This window comes from Marmota flaviventris, chromosome 15, assembly GCF_047511675.1.
Source record: "Marmota flaviventris isolate mMarFla1 chromosome 15, mMarFla1.hap1, whole genome shotgun sequence".
NCBI classification, from domain to species: domain Eukaryota; kingdom Metazoa; phylum Chordata; class Mammalia; order Rodentia; family Sciuridae; genus Marmota; species Marmota flaviventris.
In genome coordinates, this window is record NC_092512.1 from 70,144,934 (window position 1) to 70,161,814 (window position 16,881).

The 16,881-nt window shown below is 37.8% G+C and overlaps 1 protein-coding gene across 8 annotated transcripts in view; it reads left to right on the plus strand.

Moving 5' to 3' along the window:
• Nucleotides 1–2,578: 2,578 nt before the first annotated feature.
• Nucleotides 2,579–16,881, plus strand: part of Sgk3 (serum/glucocorticoid regulated kinase family member 3) — a 116,173-nt gene continuing 101,870 nt past the window's right edge. The window contains exon 1 of one of the 8 annotated variants that reach the window (XM_071602335.1): nucleotides 2,579–3,033. The gene's annotated coding sequence lies outside the window, so the exon portion shown is untranslated. Of the gene's footprint in view, nucleotides 3,034–3,247; nucleotides 3,397–16,881 lie in introns of those variants that run through there. The other 7 variants (XM_071602336.1, XM_071602334.1, XM_071602329.1 and 4 more) reach the window with 7 other exon arrangements.

Genomic DNA, 16,881 nt, shown 5'->3' on the forward strand with positions numbered 1-16,881 from the left:
TTATGCCCCACTGAAAAACACTTTCAAACCATAGCAATCAATTGATGTTATGTTCTAGGCATTCTACCAAGTTCATTTGATCCTCATTGGCAATTTCAAGATATAAGCACTATTATCTCTGTTTTGAGGAAGAAAAAACTCTATTATATCCTCATGTTACTGATGAGACCAATGCTCAGAGAGGTGAAATGATTTGCCCACAGCAGAAAGAAGAAAAGACAGAAGTTAAACCTGAGTCTGTCCCATTTTAATGCTCGTTCCATAATTTCTACTCCACAAATGTTGGGACCCACACTGTGACTGAAAAAACCTAAAAACCAAAACCCAACTTTCCTATTTTAAAATGCATTTACATGAAACTTTTCACAAAAGCATAAACATCATCTGGATATTTAGCTGAACATTTAACTCTTCTTTTACAGTTGAAACTTAAATTGGAAAACTAAGTGAATCCCTCTAATCCCAGCTATTCAGAAGGATTACAAATTACAGGCCAGCCTTGAGCAGCATAGCAAGACCCCCATCTCATTGGCTGGGAGAGGGGACAACTTAAATGGGAAATGATAGAAAATGGGCATATAATCTATATCTTTATAAGTGAATATGATTAAAGCGATCAGCATGAAAATGGGCCCTTAAAATTAATTTTAGGGGCTAAAGGTGTTGATCACTAATAGAGCACTGGCCTATCATGTGTTCACTGACTTATCATGGGCTGTATCCCAGACGGGGTGGGAAATAACTGAAAAAACCTCAGTGGTCTGTGAATATATTTACTTCCCCTAGTTTTTTGAGAAATCAAGCTGTTACATTGCAAGTCTCAAATTATAAAAGCAAAATACATATCTCTTGTCAATTGAAAGTAGTTCATCCCTTTTTGTATATTAAAATGTTTGTGTGTTGTGGTAGGTAGGGTGTGTGTGTGTGTGTGTGTGTGTGTGTGTGTCTGTGTCCCTCACAGCAGGAAGACAAATTGAACCTGGAAATGTTGTAATAGTTCCCAAATGTTTGTTTAAAAAAAAAAAAAGGCAAAATATGGTGATAGCTAGGGATTTGTCTTTAAAGTGGGAATGATGTCATTCCACTTGATGTTTATTGACATAGAACTTCCTTTTGTCTGGGAAAATTTTCAGACTGTGAATATGGCTTTAATTAAGAGATACACTGATCATTTGTTGGTTTTGTTACAAGGAAAGAACTTGTCTGTGTTTTATTGTGTGGATTTCTTTGTGTACGGACCACAGTGAAAAAGATTTAAAGGACCATTGGCAATGTGTAGGTTTGCATCTATTCTTATATTCATATCCGAATGCCACTGAAAACCTTTGTTTAGAAAGTTCTGTAAGACTATTATGTTTCAAAATATAAAAAAATATTTTAGTGGGCTGGAATTGTTAGCTGGCATGTGTGAGGCTGTGGATTCAATCCCCTGTACCGCATATGAACAAACAAACAAACAAATTAATTTTTAAAAAAAGATCCATTGACAACTAAAAAAATATTTTGGCTTACAATCCATTTTTTTTTTTTTAAGAAGAGAAAGTCATACAGTGGTATGGGCAGTAAAAATGAATATTCATGGTAAGAATATTACTTGTGGGGCTAAATCTTTGTGTATCATTTTAAAACATAAGGAAATGACCCCTGAATTTAAGGAAGTCTCACAGGAATCTCAGTTCCTCTAATTACCTTTGGCAGTTTACTTGTTCACAGATTGTGGCAAATTTTCTGGAATCTTCTAATCTGAAATATAGATCATTGCTTCAAAATTTGAAGCGTGGGGCTGGGGTTGTGGCTCAGCAGTAGAGCACTCGCCTAGCATGTGTGAGGCACTGGGTACCATCCTCAACACCACATAAAAATAAAATAAAGATATCGTGTCCACCTATAACTAAAAAATAAATATTAAAAACATCTGAAGTGTGACATGAATATGGGAATCTTTAAATAGTTGTTCAGATCTATTTTAAATGATAATGTATAAAATCTAAACTAGAGTGGAGTTGTGGGACCAAAAACGACGACAAGAACAAAATCAAATCCACTCTACTTCAAAATCTTAAACCACTTTATCCACAACCATTCACATTCTGTACCTCTTTATCTTATCTGGAGAAAAGAGATAAATGGAGAGCTCTAAAATGTGGCTTCTGCAGTCAAAGGATAAAAGTAACAAGCTGTTAAGCGTGCCCTCAGTTGACTTGGACATTAACAAGAATTTTTTATTTAAGTTAATAGGTGTAAAAAGAGGCAGATAAAGAATATTTCTCTGTCCACAGGATCTGCCAATTTGTGGAAGCTCTGGCCTATCTATAAATACAAAGGCCAAAATTCTGCTGATGGGGAAAAAAAAAAAAGTAGAAAACTTCAAATAAGGTTAAATAAAGCATGGTTGTTCTCCTAAAGTATCTGGATACTTATTTCACTTCTCTGAGTCTACAAAGCCATATGGCCCCCGTTCCGTTGGTGGGGTGTCTCGTCCCCTCTAGTGAGGGTCAAGCAGCTTTGCTCCCTACACAAACCAAGGTCATTTTCACGCCTTGGCCCATCGCTGTGGCCCACGCAGATCTCGTGGCCCAGGGCAGCGGTCACGATCTGCTGGGCAGCGGGAAACCACAAAGGATCTGCGCCCGCAGAAGGATCCACCGGCGTCCTGTTGAACTTTGCACACCGCGTGACTGGGGCAGACCGCGCACGGTGGCCCGGCCCTTCGCTCGGGTCCTCGGGGGAAGAGAGGAGGCTGGTTTCCGCGGCCGGGGCGGCGGGCCTGAGCGGGGCTGCACAGCCTGCAGCCCCTGCCGGACGCGGGCTGCCTCCCGCTCGCCGTTCCCGGTTGTTCGTGCCCCGGACTTGGAGCGGGAGCCTTCCCCGGCGAGCTGCCGGCTGCCCTCGCGGCCCCACGGGAGGAGCCCCCGGCCGCCGTGACGCGTCAGGGAGGAAACGCCAGCGCCCGGCGGCCCTGCCGGGAAGGAGGAAGCGCGAGCGCGCTTGACTCGGCGCCCGCGGCGCCGGGAGGCAGCACCGCGGAGCCGGGTAGGTGCCGGGCCGGCGGGAGGGTCCGCGCGGTCCGGGCCGTGGTCGGAGCCCCTACGCGGGAGGAGACGGGGCGGGGCGAGGGCTGCCCGGGGCCTCGACTGCTGCAGCTCCTCGAGCAAACGTGACTTTCCCGGATTCCCCCGGCAATCTCCGAGAAGGTCTGCAGGGAAAAAGCTATACCCCCGCCCAGCCCCCAGACTCAGTTTGTGGTCTTTTGTTTCTTCGAGGTGAATTCGGATTGTGCTTTGACATTCCTAAACGCCCGAGGGTTGTCGGTGGGAAGACAGTTACCCTGGGCGCAGCCCCTAGCCTAGAGGATCGGGCAACGAGGAGGGACAGAAGACCCCACGCGAGGAGGAAGTGGGTGCGGGTCACCTGCGAGGCTCGGGGTTGCGGGTGGCCGCGGGAGGGGTGCACTGGAGGAGTCCTTTACCTGTTGTCAGCCGAGCTGTTAGGGCGAGACTTCAAGGCGCTGCTGTTCTTTGAAGTTCTCAGCGACTTGAACCCTTTGGTCTCTTTTCAAGTCAGTCTGTGTTAATTCTCTCAGTTTTAGCACTGGTATGTACCATCCAGAGGCATTTTTAGTGATGGTTACTAACAGAAACGAGAGCATAAGGTAACATAGAGAAGAGAAAGGATTCATCTCTTGCAACTTCAGTTCTCAATTTTGCACGGGTATTTCTGAACCATGAGTAGAATTTCAGTCCGGCACAACAGGCTTTACAGGGTGTATTTGAGATTAAAGAATGAATACAGAGCGCTACAATTTCAAAATCTTTGTCGGGATGAAAATAGACTGTTGTGTAGTTTGATTCTCTATCCCTTCTCACTAGGTTGAGTATTCACCCAACCCATGGGGAAGTGCCGTCTTTTTGTGCCTCTTAGCTCTTCCTGCGTAAGGGGCTCTAAAGTGCTTTATAAATATTAACTCAAATTCTTAATTCAAGATTTTAAATTATAGCGGTCCTAATCATAAAGGGACTGTGCATACCTTAGTTCCCCGAATGTCATAGCAAGAGCTGGAAACAGAGGGAAGTTTCAGGCATATTTTAGCGCTGGGTGTGCCTTCTGGCCCCCTTGGCCACCACTCCCTTAAGACAAGCTGCCACCCCTGCATTCGCTGGGGAAGCGAGTCTGTAGCTCCAGGGAATAAGACCTGTTGCAAGCAGGTCTCACCAGATCCCAAGCAGCTTCTGTAAAATAGTCTTGCCATTTTACCTTGGAGCCCATTAGCTAACTGGAGAAACCAGAACTTCCCCCTTTTTTCAACTGCCACTGCATGGAGCCTCATTTTGTTTTTTAAAGGAACTTTGTTTCCTAATCTGTTTGACAATTCATAGGACATGGCTTTAGGTGCCAGGATCAGATTGGATGATAAAATAACATTTCGGTTTGTACACACTGATGTAAATTATGTTTCCTAATTTTACTGACCCTTGCTGTTGGTAACACTGAGTTGGTGGGTCAGTCTAGTAGGTGTTCATTTTGTCATTTGTAGATATATATAGGATGCTTTTTCCAGAATAAAATAACCTCTTCAAAGAGAACTTTGGCCTGATGGCCAAATTGATTGAGATCTGAAATGGGGACTAAATAATATAGATATGTTTTTTTTTTCATTATAATGATTACAAATGTAATCAAAATCCATACATCCCTTTCTTCTGGTCTCCCTCCTAGTGCCCTGGTGTGTGTGTGTGTGTGTGTGTGTGTGTGTCTCTCTCTCTCTCTTTCTCTCTCTCAAATATTTAAATTTCCAGGGAGGTGATTAAATGAGACCATAAACCTTATTTAATGGGATTATAAAGTACTTCTTGAAGCAGGAAGACTCACTTTCCTCTGATATAATTTATGGCACAACAGATGTTAGTAGCACTCGTGCATTCAATTCAGCCAAGACACCTAACACTTTCATAGTTTACAGAGTGCCTTCAGACATACTCAGATGTCATCAGAAATCTTGTGAGGTTGGTAGTCATTTTTTATTCTCATTTGTACAAGTGGAGAAACTGAAGCTGAGAAATGTTAACATGATGTAGCCCTGATTACACAGCTGGTGAGAGGCAGCACTTGACTAGAGTAGGCATGTGGACAGAGCCTGGCACGTGCAGGCCTGTAATAAACATTCCTTGGAATGAATGACTCCAAATGACTGCAGATATCTTGAGCTTTCAAAACACACTTCTCATAATTGATTTATGCCAAAGAGATTTCTAGGCCTAATCTAGTGCTTTTCTTTTATCAAATAGCATCTGGTACAAATACTACCTTTTCTGGGACAGGAATACCCCTTGGACTAATTTCTTAGGATTTGTCATCCCTTTTTTTTAAAAAATTATTTTTTAGTTGTTGATGGACCTTTATTATTTATTTATTTATTTATTTATTTATACACGGTGCTGAGAATCAAACACAGTGCCTCACACATACTAGGCCACTGAGCCACAACCCCAGCCCATCATCCCTGGTTTTTGAAAAAGAAAATAATTTTGTTATTTTTTATTTTCCCTTCCCATTCTATTTTTTTTCCTCTGATTTTGAAAGTGTCTGGATTGAACGCATGGTGTTAGTGTTTGTGTTGACAGCTTTCTTATGTAGATTCTAAGCTGCTTAGATTTATGCTCAAGTTCAAACATACTGTGTTTTGTCTTTTTTGTTTCTTTGCATTGCTAGTATTCAAACCCAGGGCATCATACTTGTTAGGCAAGGTGCACTATTACTGAGCTACACCCTCACCCCTCATTTTTTTTTTACACGTATCTGAGATTACTCAGAGTGTATGTATGTGTTGAAATATTGCTATTACTTTAGTAAAAAGGATCATGTTTTTAAAAAACAGAAAAATTAGAGCTGGGTGAGGTGGCGCACCTGTAATCCCAGCAGCTAGGGAGACTAAGACAGGAGGATCTTGAGTTCAAAGCCAGCCTCAATAAAAGCAAGGTGCTAAGCAACTCAGTGAGACCTTGTCTCTAAATAAAATACAAAATAGGGCTGGAGATGTGGCTCAGAGGCTGAGTACCCCTGAGTTCAATCCCCAGTACTCCCCTCAAAAAATAAAATAAAAAACAGAAAAATTCTCAACTATGTATATCCTGTAAGCATAATTTTCTGTATCTTAAGTATGTGATCCCCAGATGGAAATTAGAGAGGAAAATATGGCCATTACCTAGGCGGAGGAATTGTTATCAGGGAGAAGTGATATATGGGATGGCCTTCCCTTATGAGGGATATTATCTGGTAAGAAACCTTTAATGAAGCCAGACTGAGTCATTTGCCTGTCAGCCTTCTAAATGAGGGTGGGATAAAATTCTTATGACACCTGTCTTGTTTGAGAAACCACTTTTACCTTTTCCAATCCTCATGGTTTCTTTCTTTTTTAAAAAATTCATGTAAATTACTGACTAAACTGCTGATTCATGAAACTCAAGTTATATAACATGTTATTCCTGATAGAAACAGCTCTCACATTATTTTAAACCACTCAAAGTCTGTTTTCCTTTACCTATTTCATTCTGTATGTGGAGTCTTTATTCTTATTTCACTATAAACATTTTTTTTTTCATGGAGAGAAGTGGTAAATCTAAGAGATACCCTGTAGTTCACATCAACATAATCTAACCCAATGCAAGCTTTGAGTTAATTATCATTGCCAAGGAAGGTGAGATGGAAATGAGACCTTAAAGGTCAATTCAGAGGAGCAACCAGTAAAATTGTATTGCCAAGGCTAAGGCTGAGCCTGGGGGGCTTTGAGAGGGAGTTAGAGAAGTGTGCAGTGTCTGATTTCTCAGGTCCTTTCCTATTTCCCATGGGTCCTGAAAACCTAAACTTATCTCCTTGTAGCCACAATTCTTCTATCATTCAGAACCAAAATCTGTTTTCCTTGGGTAGTGTTGTGGATGTGTGAAAGAGGTAATGATATAAAGGGAATTGTAGGGTAAGGGACTGAGAACATGTTTTTTATTTTTGGTGGGGGGGTACCACTGATCCACATCCCCCACCCTATTTTGTATTTTATTTAGAGACAGGGTCTCACTGAGTTGCTTAGTGTCTCATCATTGATCGCTTTGAACTCGTGATCCTCCTGTCTCAGCTGCCCAAGCCACTGGGACTACAGCCATGTGAGTTTGCCTGGCTTAATAACATGTTTGATTGAAAGAAAAAACAGGAGGTTTGTGGGTGAAATAAGAGATATAAATTAGATCTCATGGTGAAGGATTCCTAGCAGACAGCTCTGCTCCCATGGGGCCAAAAGCATAAAAAAGATCTATATGGAATTGAAGTATGGGAAGGACTGGACATATCTGTTAGCATGAGAGAATCCTGGTGGGCAGAGTCTCTTTGTACCACCAACTGCAGAAGTCTTCTTATAGGTATCTCTCTCTTCAGGCCATGAAGTCAGTTTATTTGCAGATGATTAAAAATGCAGAGCTGGTTTAGTTACTTTTAACTTAAGAGTAAGGTTGATTTGATAGGTTTTTCATTGGGCAATGGCCTAGATTTTGTACCCTTTTAAAACATTACTCCATTTTGGTAACATCTGTAATATTGAAATGATGTCTGTTCTTTTCACCAGTCTGTGATTTTGAAGAGATAACATTGCATTCACACAGGATATACTAATGATCATGATTCAGGTTAATTGCTTCCACCTGGTTTCCTGATGTATTTGCTCAGTTAGTTAATACCAAACATTTTGTTCTTTATTGGTAAAATGGATTTCATATAAAATACATTCATCTACAAAAATAGAACTCACTGATGGATTAGCTAGTCCACAGACTGCTAGATGAAACTTCTTTGAGTATGGAGGTACTTCACTAAGACTCCACTAATTTGCTTGCTTGAGTTTGGAAATGAGAAAGAATTTTATTACTCCAGGGTTGGCTTTTTTTTTTTTTAAAGATAGAATCTAGTTATGTTGCTTAGGCTGGCTTCAAACTCAAGGGCTAAAGGAATCTTCCTGCCTTGATCTCCCAAGTATCTAGGACTATGGTATGCCAGCATACCCAATCTTGCTCTAGTTATTTACTTTACAGTTTTTTTTTAAGTCTCTCTCCCTCCCTCCCTCCCTCTCTCTCTCTCTCTCTCCCCTTAGTTGTATATGGAATAATGCCTTTACTCTATTTATTTTTATGTGATGCTGAGGATCAAACCCAGTATCCCACACATGCTAGGCTAGTGCTTTACCACTGAGCGACAACTCCAACCCCCAACTTTCTTGTCTTTTAAATAAAAATAGACTAGAGATAACTTAGAATGATGCAGTTTCCAACTCAGGGTGCCAATATATATATAAGATCATTATATAAATTTTATATAATGTAATGCATATGCATTGTGTGTATGTGTGTATGTGTGCACGTATGAACATTTAAAAGGGAATTTTGGAATAATATCCTTAGTTTCCCAAGAAAACACTAATTGTGCACCTTTTCCCCTATTTTTTAGTTGTTTCATTCTTTATTTTAATTTTTACTCCAATTTTGGGTGGCACTGGGAATTGAACCCAGAGGCACTTTACCACTGAGCTAAATCTCCAGCCCTTTTTATTTTTTGAGAGAGGGTCTCACTAAGTTGCTTAGGGCCTCACTAAATTGCCGAGGCTGTCCTTGAATTTGTAGTCCTCCTGCCTCAGACTCCCAAGTCACTGGGATTATAGGCATGCACCACCACACCCAACTGTGTCATATTTTTAACCATTACTTTTAATTTAAAAAATGCACACCCTTAAATCAAGTAATTGAGAATAATGTGTAATAAAAAGTCCTTGCTACTCTAATTTTACCCACAAAGATAACCATTGCTAAGTTTTATATGTCTAGACTTTTTTCCTTGCTTATATAAATTTCTATACCTCTATATGTAGTTTTTTAAAAATGAGAATCATCTATGCATTTTGTTCTTTTGTTTCTTATTTAACACTTTCTCTTAGACTTTATTGATTTCTATCATTAGTTTTGACAGTTGCATAGTATTCCACTTGATACTTGTTTATCTATTTCTATTACTAACCAAAAAATACATTTTTTTAATAATAAATGTTTTTGAAAAATAAGAGGGGAAAATAAAAATCACTATTCTGAGTACATTGGCATGTGCCTGTAGTCCCAGCCACATGGGGGGATATCTAAGAAATAGAAGGATACCTTGAACCTGGGAGTTTTGGGCCTGCATAGGCAACATAACCAGACCCCTGTCCATTAAAAAAAAAAAGTCACTAGTTAACCTATCACTCCTTATAACTACTATTAGCATTTTAGAATATATCCTTCAGAATTTTATTTGTGTATTCACATACACATTTTCAGTGCCAGAAACATTCTCTATACAGACTTGCTTTGTTGGTTAGAGAATCATGGGAGCCAACCAACGTCACAGATTCCATGCACCTTTGAACTAGTTATTTTACTGTGTTTCCTGGCCACCTGCCATACCCCAAACCTGGCTAACACTATTGGAAATTTCTACTCCTGCTCATAAAGGGGATGAGGTGAGGGTGTGTGGATGAACTGACAAATTTATCCAAACCAACATGAAGTGCATGTCCTTCTAATGGGGGTCAGTCAGTATTAGTATTTTAAGTACATCTCAAATATTTAAGATATTTAACAAAAGAAATGATAAAAGTATTCTCATGATTGATCATAATCACTAAAAAAAGAAGCAGAAATAATGGATTCAAACCAAGGGAAAAGTGGCTTCTGTAAAGTTGTTTTAAATCAAACAGCTGAACTAATGATAAGCACATTGCTGAAGTAATTGGTATAACAGCTCTGCTGCCAGTGGTGGGAATAGGTGACCTTGAAGTTTCTTATGATCCTATTACAGTATAGACTGTCTCAGGGTTAGAAACAGTATAATTTCATGCACACATCTCCCTCTTTACCTACTAACACCACCAGTTTTTCCACACAGCATGTGTGTCTGTGCTGACATCTCCCTTTTCCTCTCTAGTGGCACATATATACAAACTATAGCCCACACTTGCCTCCTATATCTTTTTGTGACCTCTCCTTCTTTCCAAGAGTTTATTCTCCTTTTTTTATGGGGCGGGGGAACAGGGATTGAACTCATGAACTCAGGGCATTTGACCACTGAGCCACATCCCCAGCCCTATTTTTTTGTGTTTTATTTTGAGACAGGGTCTTGCTAAGTTGCTTAGTACCTTGCTTTTGCTGAGGCTGGCTTTGAACTTGTGATCCTTCTGCCTCAGCCTCCCAAGCTGCAGGGATTATATGCATGCGTCACCACACCCATCCAGTCTCCTTTTTAACCTTGTTCTTTCCTTTTCTTGAAATTCTTGCTTCAAGAAATTTTCTCTCTATCCTTTTCTCCATCTCACTCTCTTCATTTTGGTCTTGAGCAAAAAAGATAATAATCATGGTGATACATTTAAGAGCAGGCCTTTAATAAAGAAAAAGAAAGCTTTTAGTTTGGAAGGAAAGGTAGACATTATAAAGAACTAGTGGTTTCAAACCTTCAAAGCCCTTGAGAATACCCAGTAATTCCTTTCAAAATATCCACAGAAGTCTCCACCCACCTCCTTTTTCTCTAAATAAGCTGTTTTTCCTTAAGCATTGGCATGAACTAAAAAATTTAAAACTATTTATAATGATTTTTGTCCCTATGATTGCAACAGCATTGTTTTGGGCTGTTTTTCTATTGAAGATGTCAGTCATCTAATGGGTTGCATAGAGTGTCCTGGTCTGGAAAGATAACTCCCAGATATGACCACTGTTCCTTTTAGAAAATATGTCCAAAGTTTGAAGTATCTGGCTTAAAAATTACCTTTTTTTTCCCATCTAAATTGAAGACAATGAAGCTGTTCTAACAAAGTTTAGCAAGCTTTGAGAAGTAGTATATCAAGATTCCTTTCCCTACAGATTTTCATCAGTAGAGATGTGAGAGGTATGATCCTGGATTGGGTTGGATCCTTGGGAATCAGATAGGAAGCAATATTGGTTCAAAAATGCTAGGTCTCTTCTAAAAACCTCCACAAGAGATAGAAATCAGGGAGGGTCAGGACTGATAGTCTATGCATACCAACTTCAGCTCACCTGTAGAGGTGCTGGGGCCAGACATGATGAGGAGCTTCACACCAACACAATAGCAACTTAAGCCACACCAAGAGTAAAGGCATATTTTTTTCATAAATATGAATAAGAAAGATTTTTGAGCCAGGTGCGGTGGTGCATGCCTGTAATCCCAGCAAGTTGGGATACTAAGGCAAGAGGATCACAAGTTCAAAGCCAGCCTCAGCAAAAGCGAGGCACTAAGCAACTCAGTGAGACCCTGTCTCTAAATAGAATACAAAATAGGGCTGGGGATGTGGTTCAGTGGTCGAGTGCCCCTGAGTTCAATCCCTGGTACCTACCAGGTATCGATTTTGAAAAGATGTTTTTGTTCAGCCTCTCAGTGATATGGTACTAAAATTGAAACATGACAATACCAAATTATTTGCTTATTTGGACTGGGGCCATTGTTAATAAACATTTGGAAGACTTTAAACTACTTTTTAAAAATGGTTTTTAGGGCTGGGGATATGGCTCAAGTGGTAGCGCGCTCACCTAGGGTGTGTGAGGCACTGGGTTCGATCCTCAGCACCACATAAAAATAAAATAAAGATGTTGTGTCCACTGAAAACTAAAAAAATAAATATTAAAAAATTCTCTCTCTCTCTCTCTCTTTCCTATCTCTCTCTTTTAAAAAAAAGATACTGTGTCCACCTAAAAACTAAAGAAAGAAATATTTTTTAAAAAATGATTCTTAGACTCTCATGAACATTAACATTATTTTCTCTTCTTTGGTTTAAAAATGTTTTTCTCTTTTTTGTCTCTTATTTTTGTTCTTCCTTTTTTAAAGTCCACTCAGGTATGAACAAAAGGCCCTGTCCCATGGAAGTTATGTATTACTTTCATTGGACTTATTAGGATTAAAAAATTTTCTTGTGAGATTTATTTTTTTATTTTATTTTATTTTTTTAAAAATATTTTTAGTTGTCAGTGGACTTTATTTATTTATATATGGTGCTGAGAATTAAACCCAGTGCCTCCACATGCTAGGCAAGCGTTCTACCACTGAGCCACAACCCCAGCCTGTGAGATTTATTTTTATTTTTATTATTTTTTGGTACTGGGGATTGAACTCTTCAGCACTTAACCACTGAACCATATTCCAGTCCTTTTTTTGTATTTTATTTAGAGACAGGGTATCACTAAGTTGCTTTGCTAAATTGCTGAGGCTGGCTTTGAACTCATGGTCTTCCTGCCTCAGTCTCCTGAGCCTCTGAGATTACAGGTGTGTACCACCGTGTGCAGCTGCCTGTTAGATTAAGAACATTGTGAATAAAATACCACCTCTGTGTGGAAGGACAAAGAAAAAATAAGAATATATATTGTTTGCTTGTCTAAGCATAGAGAGACTTGGAAACTATACATAGGAAATTTACAATGTTTACTTGAGATTGGAGGATGAGAAGAGAGTAGATAGGAATGGGTGGGAAACAGACTTTCACTATATCATATAAGTATATGTGCATATGTATATATATTTTATATATAGGTATATGTATTATATATACATATAGTATATAATATATATATATATAACTGTGAATATGCAACTCATTGTTATTTATTACAATTATTTTAATTGTAAAGATCATGTCCTGGAGTTTCTTTTTAAAACTAGATCTTTCTCTAGTGTCTTATCCATGTATACATCTTTAGTAAAGTTGTTGTTGTGGTTTTTTTTAAACATTTTTAGTTGTAGATGGACACAATACCTTAATTTTACTTATTTATTTTTATATGGTGCTGAGGATGGAACCCATTGTCTCACACATGCTAGGCAAGTGCTGTGCCACTGAGCCACAACACCAGCCCAAGTTGTTATTGTTTTAAATCCTTCTTAAACAATGCATTTATAGTCTTATCTCAAAACAGTAGTATTTTGCAGGCACCTTGCCATGGCTTTTTCCCCCTCAGTGCTTTCAAATGCTGTGACTATTGTTCATTATGAAGCATTCCATTAGGAAATTCTGATGCTGCAAATACAGCCAAACTCTAAGTTTTCGTTGGCTTATTTGGAAGAACCACTTAATTGAAATTATCTTCAGTATTTTGCCAAATGAAGACTCAGTTGTTTCCTAGTTGGTTTACTTTATGTATTTAGATAATTCTGCCATTTTCAATTGTATATGCTAAATCAAATATTCTCTTTCATCAGTTTTATTTTTTGTAGCTATTATCATTTGTCACCTGTATTTTACCTTGCAGAGAGCAAAGAGAAAGAAACGCATATGTTTATTGAGTACCTACCCAGATTACCACCTGCTGGTAAGGCAGTAGTTAAGGGAGTTTGAAAAATGTTATTCATTGTGAACTTTAAAAAAAAAAAAATTCTTGTAGTTGTAGATGGACAGAATGTCTTTATTTTAGTTGTTTATGTGTGCTAAGGATCGAACCCAGAGCTTCATGTGCTAGGCAAGTGCTTTGCCACTGAGCCCCAGCCCCTTATTGTTACCTTTTTATTGTGAAATAGTATTAATGATTTAATCTAGAAACTAGTGCCAGATTTCAAGAAGAAAACTAAAAAGGTTTTAAATATCATGTAGTTTCTGCCTAATAGAAAAATCCTTAAAATTCTCGCTTTAAAAGTTGCTTGTGTTAAATTCTGAACCACAGAATCTGAATGTCTTATGTTATCTGACGAACTGCCACACTCATTCTTTTAGCATCCAAAGTCCATTGAACTTGCCAATGATAACAAATACTACTATCATATTCTAAAATCCCTAACAAAGATAACCATCGTCACTTCCATTAATCCTTGGAAGTAGAGAAATAACTTTGCTGATTTTTGTTGAACATTAACTTGGCAGATACTGGGATGAACTCCTATTAACTAAGTAAAACTGATAGAACATTTCAGTTCTGAGTTCTTTGTAAGCTACAATATACAATGGTTCTATTACCTAATAAATTGTATTTACATTCCTGGATGAAGATGGTGCTGGGGTCTGAATATGTCTCCTCAAATTCATGTGTTGGAAACTTAATCCCAATGTAACAGTACTGGAAGGTGGAGCCTTTTCGGAGATGTTTAGGTTATTGGGGATTGGACCTCTGGAACTGATTGATGCTGCCATAAAAAGGGGTTATGGGAGTGGTTTGTCCTCCTCTGCTCTTTTGCCATTTGAGGACACAGAGTTGGTCTATCTTCATCCTTTCTACTGTCTGCTATGTGAAGATGTAGCAAGGTGGCTCTTACCAGATGCTGGCACCTTAATCTTAGACTTCCCAGCCTCCAGAGCTGTGAGAAATCAATTTCTTTCCTTCTTTTCCTTTTTGTTGTGGTTCTGGAGACCAAATCCAGGTCTCACACATATGTTCTGTCTCTAAGCCACAACCACAGCCCTGTGATAAATCAGTTTCTGTTCTTTATAAATTATCCAGTCTCAGGTATTCTGTTATAGTTGCACAAATGGACTAATACAAATGCTGAGAAAATTCAGATGATTGAGAAATTTTAAGAAGTAAAATGTCTCAGTGAGTGGAGAAGACACTAGAGTCTCTTACAGTTTTTAAAAAATATAAGTTGGGTTTATTCCAAGAATGCACTTAACACTGGAAAATGAACTAATGTAATTCACCAATGTCAATAAACTAAAAGAGAAAAATCATGATTATCTGGATAAAGGAAAAAACATCTGATTAAAAAAACAAGATTTGTAAGAAACACACATATATACTCTTTTAGCAAATTAGGAATAGAAAGAAACGTCCTCAATCTGATAAGGAGTTATCTGCAAAACAAACCGATGAGCTAATATTACATCAAAGTGTGAAATATTGAAAACATTCTTCAAAACAGGGAAGTAAGACAGGATACCGACTATTACCACTTCAACATTCTACTGAAGTCCTAGACAGTGTAATAAGGAGAAAAAAAAGTTATTAAGATTAAAAAGGAAGAAGTAAAACTTCCATTGCTCATAGTGTACAAAATTATATATGTAGAAAATCTACAAAGAATCTGCAAACTTTTAGTTTCAAAGGAAGGGTCTCATATTTAATATTTTAAAAATAGGTTTATTGAGATATAATTCCCATGACATTAAATTTGCCCTTTTAAACTCCAATTCAACAAACCAACCAACCCAATTCATTGGTTATTCACAGAATTGTATGGCCACCCAATTATTTCATTCCAGAACTTTTATCACCCCAAGAAGAAACTCTAGACCCCATTATGAGTTATTCCCATCCATCCCTCCTTCAGCTTCTGGGAACAACCAGATCTATTTTCCCTCTGAAGATTTGCCTCTTTTGAACATTTAATGAAAAATTGAAGCATATACTGTGTGTTCTTTTGTGAATTTATTTCATTTAGCATAATGTTTTCAAGTTTCCTTTATGATGTAATATATGGTATTTAATTTCTTTTTATTGCTGAAGAAATATTCTGTTGTGTAGATATACCATATTTTGTTTATTCATTCATCCATTGGTGGATATTTCAATTGTTTTACACTTTTTGGCTATTGTAAATAATGGAACTATGAATTTTTTGGCCATATTTTTATGTGGATACGTGTTTTCATTTTTCTTAAGTGTATACCTAGGAGCAGAATTGCTAGGTCATATAGTAACTAGTTTAAGTTGTGGAGGAATACCAGTAATGTATGGAGGTTCAGATTTCTCCACATGCTCTCCAACACTTTTTGTTGTCTTTTTATTTTAGTAGATATGAAATGGTATTTCATTGTGGTTTTTATTTGTAGTTCCCTAATTACTATTGATATTGTACATGCTTTCATATGCTTATTAACCCATTAAATGTCTTATTTAGAGGAATGTACAGATTCTTTGCCCCCCCCCTTTTTAACGTTGGATTGTCTTTTTATTGTTGAATTATAAGAGTTCTTTATATATTTTGGATATATCAGATATATAATTTGCAAATGTTTTCTCCCCTTCTGTGAGCTTTCTTTTCATTTTCATGATTTCCTTGAATTGCAAAAGTTTCAATTTTTGATAAATTTCAGTTTATCTATTTTTTATTTTGTTGCTTGTATTTTTAGTATCATATCATCTAAGAAATTATTACCTAACCCAAAATCACAGAGATTTGCTCTTCTGGGTTTTTGTTGTTGTTGTTGTTGAGCTAATTTTTGTTAATAGTAAGGTACAGGTCCAACTTCATTCTTTTGCATGCGGTATTCAATTAACCCAGCATTATTTGTTGACTAATTTTTGCTGAATTGTCTTGGTATTCATGTAAAAAATCAATTTATGAAAAAATATAAAGGTTTATTTCTCTGTTTTCAATTAAAGCCCATTGATCTGTCTAGCTTACTGCCATTGCCACACTGTCCTTATTAGCTTAATGTAGCTTTGTAGAAAATTTTGAAATCAGGAAGTGTGAATCCTGTATCTTTGTTCTTTTTCAAGACTACTTTGACTATTTTGGATCCCATGTGTTTTCATATGAATTTTAGGATCAGTTTATTGATTTCTGAAAAAAGGACAACTGTGGTTTTTGCATTGAATCTGAAGATTAATATGAAGACTGTTAACTTCTTAACAATATTAAGTCTTTTGATCCATGAATGTGGGTCATGTTTTCATTTACTAAAGTCTTTAACTTTTTTCAACAGTGTTTTGTAGTTTTCAGTGCACTTATGTTAGAATTTATTCCCAAGCATTTTCTTTTGCTTTTTTAAAAATATTTTTTTCTAGTTGTAGATGGACACAACATCTTTATTTATTTATTTTTATGTGGTGCTGAGGATCGAATCCAGTGCCTCACACATGTTCGAGACAGGTGCCCTACCACTGAGCT